The following is a 7,286-nucleotide window of genomic DNA, read 5'->3' on the forward strand; positions in this document are numbered from 1 at the left end:
AACAGCTTGGAGAAGCTCAAAAGGATTTACATGCAAGCTTTGGATTGTTTGTTCTTCTCCACCTGACTGTGACATTTTCATTTTGTTCTGGGTAGAGTTTACATTGAAGATACAGAAGGGATTTGACTGCAGCCTTCCTGTTTAGGTAAGAGCAGTGTGTACAGTCATGGACAAAAGTTTTGAGAATGACACAAATATACATTTTCACAATGTCTGCTGCCTCAGTTTGTATGATGGCAATTTGCATATTCTCCAGAATGTTATGAAGAGTGATCAGATTAATTGCAATTAATTGCAAATTCCCTCTTTGTCATGCAAATGAACTGAATCCCAAAAAGCATTTCCACTGCATTTCAGCCCTGCCACAAAAGGACCAGCAGACATCATGTCAGTGATTCTCTCGTTAACACAGGTGTGAGTGTTGACGAGGACAAGGCTGGAGTTCACGCTGTCATGCCGATTGAGTTCAAATAACAGACTGGAAGCTTCAAAAGGAGGGTGGTACTTGGAATCATTGTTCTTCCTCTGTCAACCACGGTTACCTGCAAGGAAACACATGCCGTCATCATTGCTTTGCACAAAAAGGGCTGCACAGGCAAGGATATTGCTGCCAGTAAGATTTCACCTACAGTATATCAACCATTTATCGGATCATCAAGAACTTCAAGGAGAGCGGTTCAATTGTTGTGAAGAAGGCTTCAGGGCACCCAAGAAAGTCCAGCAAGCGCCAGGACCATCTCCTAAAGTTGATTCAGCTGTGGGATTGGGGCACCACCAGTACAGAGCTTACTCAGGAATGGCAGTAGGCAGGTGTGAGTGCATCTGCATGCACAGTGAGGTGAATACTTTTGGAGGATGACCTTGTGTCAAGAAAGGCAGCAAAGAAGCCACTTCTCTCCAGGAATAACATCAGGGACAGACTGATATTCTGCAAAAGGTACAGGGATTGGACTGCTGAGGACTGGGGTAAAGTCATTTTCTCTGATGAATCCCCTTTCCGATTGTTTGGGGCATTCGGATAAAAGCTTGTCCGGAGAAGACAAGGTGAGCGCTACCATCAGTCCTGTGTCATGCCAACAGTAAAGCATCCTGAGACCATACATGTGTGTGGTTGCTTCTCAGCCAAGGGAGTGGGCTCACTCACAATTTTGCCTAAGAACACAGCCATGAATAAAGAATGGTACCAACACATCCTCCGAGAGCAACTTCTCCCAACCATCCAGGAACAGTTTGGTGAAGCACAATATCTTTTACAGCATGATAGAGCACCTTGCTATAAGGCAATTGTGATAACTAAGTGGCTTGAGGAACAAAACATCGAAATTTTGGGTCCATGGCCAGGAAACTCCCCAGACCTTAATCTCATTGAGAACTTGTGGTCAATCCTCAAGAGGCGGGTGGACAAAAAAAACCCCACAAATTCTGACAAACTCCAAGCATTGATTATGCAAGAATGGGCTGCCATCAGTCAGGATGTGGCCCAGAAGTTAATTGACAGCATGCCAGGGTGGATTGCAGAGGTCTTGAAAAAGAAGGGTCAACACTGCGAATATGGACTCTTTGCATCAACTTCATGTAATTGTCAGTAAACGCCTTTGACACTTATGAAATGCTTGTAATTATACTTCAGTATTCCATAGTAACATCTGACAAAAATATCTAAAGACACTGAAGCAGCAAACTTTGTGGAAATTAATATTTGTGTCATTCTCAAAACATTTGGCCACGACTGCAGTTAGTAGAATGTGTGTAAAAACATGTTGAGGTGAGTTAAGAAAGTACTCTGCCTAGTAGTCATGGTCCATGTGTGTGCAGGTGAGAGCATAAAATGTGTCTAATTGGTAGTCTGTGTGTTCTGGTGAGTACAGGAAGCACTCTGATTTATGGCTGGGGTACACAGTTGATTAAAGGAAAGGTTCTGATTGGTGTGAAGGGTGAACACAGGGGTGAGGGGCCATGTAGTTGGTGGTCCTAAGAACAGCAGCAGGATCAGCTCCACTCCACACTGACTGAACACTGGGGGCATCATGCAGACAAAGATCAGCTTCACTGCGCTCCTCATCACTGCTCTGTGTGCAGAAGCCTCACATCAACTCAGAGGCTTAGACTGACCTGGCCTTCATCAGCAACCATTAGGAAATAAAGCAGCTCTCTCAGAGAAAGGGCACAAATTTGTCCTGTTTTTTATTTGTTTTATTTTAAATTAACTACTAAACTTCATTTTTAAGCCCAAGCTTCCCCATAAGATCTGTCAGCTGTATTTTGCAAGTGGGCACACTGACGGGTCCAGGCAAATAGACCCTCTAAAAGTTATGCTTAGATCATCTATGCAGTGAATCAGACATTTTTTTAACAGAGAATTAGGTTTAATGATTATGGCTCTAGGTTGCAAGAAAAAGCTGTTTCAGGTGTTTCGAAAATGCTAAATTCTCCAACTTACCTTTCCCCCCTCCGGATCCCCCCCCCATCTCCCCATTAAGAAGAAACAAAGAAATTCCACTAGTTAACTTTTAACAAGACACTCTTGTTCATTTAAATACATTGCACTGGTGTTGCTTAGTTTAAAATATTTATTTGGCTGTCCATGGTATTGATTTTTGTCTGTCTGTGTGTGTGTGTGTGTGTATGTGTGTGCATGTGTGTGTGTGTGTGCATGCGTGTGTGTGTGCAAGTAAAACATTTTTTTTTGACTCACCCTACTTGAAGACTAGTTGAATGACAATGCCATCCTCCTCTCTTTAATGTTGGCTGTCACATCTGCTCCTGCTACGCCCTCTGGTGTTCATCCGGTGTCTTCTTGACCTGCAGTTACTCCCCCTGGACACTCTCTCTCCCTCTCCCTCTCTGTGTGATTGTGTGGTTGGAGACAGGTGTGCTGGAGTCAGAGCAGGTCCCTACCAGCTGCAACTTCAACTCTGCCAGATCATAATCTCTGATCAGACAGTTCATGAGTCTAGCCATTTATGATTATCCAAGATCCCGTTACGCTGCTGTGCCCGTTTCCCTGCCTGACACTGTTTATCCTCTCATTGCAGTTATCGTTCTGGCTCCTTTGTCTCCTGTTCCTCATCTCACCACCCAACTACCTTGCTCTGGATTTTATTCACCACCACTACCTTGGATTCCCCTCAGGACCTGTTTATCCTGTCTACTCAGCTAACTCCAATCTCAGTCTCCACATCTGGTTTTTCTGCCACTCATCCAAGCTTCCCCGGATCTGCACTCCATATCTCCCTGCGTAACAATAAATATTTTGGTTCATTCATCCCTGTTTCCTCATCTGAGTCTGCTCTTGGGTTCCCCTGTGTCACTCCGCTTAACAGTTGGCAAAAGGGTCCATGGTTCTGTCATACAGTACACTTTTTGTTGTCATAGTAAAACGACACAGGAAGAGACCCAAATGCGGAGACAGATGGTTTGCGTCTCTGATATTTATTAATAAACAAGAGGCAGGTTGAGGACAGGCAGGAGTGTGTAAACCAGGTCAGAGTCAGATGGGTGCAGGACGGCAGGCAGAATGGTATGGCAGGCGGGCTCAGGGCAGGCAGAAAAGGTTGGAACGGGGAGGACTAGAAAAACACGATGGTTGGCTTGACAAGACGAACTGGCAACAGACAAACAAAAACCACCGGTATAAATGCACAGAGAATAATGGGAACAAATGGGATACACCTGGTGGGAGGTGGAGACAAGCACAAGACTGAAACAGATCAGGGTGTGACATATAGGCTATTTAGCTCAAATACATGCTATAATGACTTCCTTGCATGGGCAACAATGAACCAGCTAAGTTAGCTAGCTAGTTAATGTGAGCCTACTAGGCTACATATTGAACTTCAATCGTCTCAGGCCTGTGTCACAATATATTCACTTATGGTTAGATCAGAATTGCCATCATATTCATTGGCCTGTACAGAGAATTATGTCAAAACCACAAGTCCAAATCCCCATCCATGGCTTGGGAAACGGACGATTTAGCAAGCAAGCTACTGCAGGACATCAACACAAAATGACAAATCAAAGTGATTTGATTGGTCTGAGGCCAAATCCAAACTGGCCTCCCTTAAGGGGCGTTTTGCTGCACCAGAACAACCCACAGTTAAGCTCAACACTGATTGGCAAATGATTTTATTTTATTTTCAAGGGACGCCAAATGCTTGCTGGCATGAATCAATAAAATGTTACAGTGGAAACATGTTATACTCTTTTGGTCCAGACAGAATCAGATACATGGGCACATACTGAGACGGAGGGGCGCTGTTTCCCTCACGCAGACGATTTCTCCTGTGAGATTCAGCCATTTGTGAATTGAAGGAAAATTCTTAAAACACAGAGAGATGAAATCAATTATTTTATAATTGCAATTTATTTATTGGTCAAATACTGTATTTGTGGAAGCCTGGCTTCCCTTGACATCCATGAATACACGCCACTGGATATACACAATATGCACCAGCAGTAGACCATTCAAAATATGCAAGGGAATTAGCTGCAGGATACCAGTAATACTAATAAGGTTACAAATGTAGGAAACAACTGGAAAGTTACTATAGATAACCAAGCATCGCTAAAAAGCATAAACACCCTGACAGTAAACCCACAACTGACTTCATGGATACATACACACACAATGGTCCTAGGGTAACCAGCAAACCTTTTCACCAGCCAAACTCTCTTCCAAACCAGCCAAACCAGCCTCTTCTCAAAAGGTCGATACCATAGTCAACTATAGTACAGCGTTTATCAACTTTTACTGTACCAGTAACCAGTGAAACATAGTCGCTGGGTCGATCCTCTTTTCAGTTCGCTGCAGCTAGCGACTGGAACGAGCTGCAATCTCAATCTCTTCTTTCAAAGACTCAGTAATGGACACTCTTACTGACAGTTGTGGGTGCTTTGTGTGATGTATTGCTATCTCTACCTTCTTGACCTTTGTGCTGTTGACTGAGCCCAATAATATTTGTACCATGTTTTGCACTACTACCATGTTGTGTTGCTACCATGTTGTGTTGCTACCATGCTGTGTTGTCATGTCTTGCTGCATTGCTATTTTTAAAAAAAAAAATTTATTTCACCTTTATTTAACCAGGTAGGCTAGTTGAGAACAAGTTCTCATTTGCAACTGCGACCTGGCTATGTTGTTGTCTTAGGTCTCTCTTTATGTAGTGTTGTGTTGTCTCTCTTGTTGTGATGTGTGTTTTGTCCTATATTTATACTGTATTTATTCATTTTAATGCCAGGCCTTTTGCCTTTTGGTAGGCCATCGTGTAAATAAATATAAATAAATATTTGCTCTGGAAGACAGAAACAGGATTCCCTCAATAATTATCCTGTATTTAGCGCCATCCATCATTCCTTCAGTTCTGACCAGTTTCCTACTTCGCCGTAGTGTTGGTGCCAGGTTTCCTCCAGATGTGATGCTTGGCATTCAGGCCAAAGAGTACAATCTTGGTTTCATCAGACCAGACAATCTTGTTTCTCATGGTCTGAGAGTCCTTTAGGTGACTTTTGGCAAACTCCAAGCAGGCTGTCATGTGCCTTTTACTGAGGAGTGGCTTCTGTCTGGTTACTCTACCATAAAGGCCTGATTGGTGGAGTGCTGCAGAGATGGTTGTCCTTCTAGAAGGTTCTCCCATCTCCACAGAGGAACACTGGAGCTCTGGCAGAGCGACCATTAGATTCTTGTTCGCCTCCCTGACCAAGGCCCTTCTCCCCCAATTGCTCAGTTTGACCTGGCAGCCAGCTCTAGGAAGAGTCTTGATGGTTCACCTGTGGACCTCCAATGCTGCAGAAATGTTTTGTTACTCCTTCCCCAGATCTGTGCCTTGACACAATCCTGTCTCAGACTATTCCTTCAACCTCAAGGCTTGGTATTTGAGCTGACTTGCATTGTAACCTTTGGGAACTTACAGTTGAAGTTGGAAGTCTACATACACCTTAGCCAAATACATTTAAACACCAGTTTTTTTTACAATTCCTGACATTTAATCAGAGTAAAAATTACCTGTTTTAGGTCGGTTAGGATCACCACTTTATTTTAAGAATGTGAAATGTCAGAATAATTAGAAGAGAGAATTATTTATTTCAGCTTTTATTTCTTTCATCACATTCCCAGTGGGTCAAACGTTTACATACACTAAATTAGTATTTGGTAGCATTGCCTTTAAATTGTTTAACTTGGATCAAACGTTTCGGGTAGCCTTCCTTGTTCCCACAATAAGTTGGGTGAATTTTGGCCCAGCTCCTGACAGAGCTGATGTAACTGAGTCAGTTTTGTAGGCTTCCTTGCTTGCACATGCTTTTTCAGTTCTGCCCACACATTTTCTATAGGATGGGGTCAGAGCTTTGTGATACTAGAGCTTTCTCCAATACCTTGAATTTGTTGTCCTAAAGCCATTTTGCCACAACTTCGGAAGTATGCTTGGGGTCATTGTAAATTTGGAAGGCCCATTTGGGACCAAGCTTTAACTTCCTGACTGATGTCTTGAGATGTTGCTTCAATATATCCACATAATTTTCTTTCCCCGTGATGCCATGTATTTTGTGAAGTGCACCAGTCCCTCCTGCAGCATAGTATCCCCACAACATGATGCTGCCACCCCCGTGCTACACGGTTGGGATGGTGTTCTTCGGCTGGCAAGCCTCCCCCTTTTTCCTCCAAGCATAACAATGGCCATTATGGCCAAACAGTTCTATATTTGTTTCATCAGACCAGAGGACATTTCTCCAAAAAGTACGATCTTTGTCCCCATGTGCAGTTGCTAATCGTAGTCTGGCTTTTTTTATGGCGGTTTTGGAGCAGTGACTTCTTCCTTGCTGAGCGGCCTTTCAGGTTATGTTGATATAGGACTCGTTTTACTGTGGATACAGATACTTTGTACCTGTTTCCTCCAGCATCTTCACAAGGTCCTTTGCTGTTGTTCTGGGATTGATTTGCACTTTTCGTACCAAAGTACATTCATCTCTATGAGACAGATTGCGTCTCCTTCCTGAGCGGTATGGCGACTGTGTGGTCCCATGGTGTTTATACTTGCGTACTATTGTTTGTACAGATGAAGATGGTACCTTCAGGCATTTGGAAATTGCTCCCAAGGATGAACTGGACTTTTGACCAACTGGAATTGTGATACAGTGAATTATAAGTTAAATAATCTGTCTGGGTGGGTGTCTGTCCGCGGTGGCGGATCCTCTCCAACATATTCTTTACCTGCTTCTTAACCCGCCTCCGTGGCGCCTTTCGAGCGGTGACCCTCGCAGCCAACCTCGGACTGGGGACCCTAGCAACG

The sequence above is a fragment of the Oncorhynchus tshawytscha genome, linkage group LG04 (assembly GCF_018296145.1).
Source record: "Oncorhynchus tshawytscha isolate Ot180627B linkage group LG04, Otsh_v2.0, whole genome shotgun sequence".
NCBI lineage: Eukaryota > Metazoa > Chordata > Actinopteri > Salmoniformes > Salmonidae > Oncorhynchus > Oncorhynchus tshawytscha.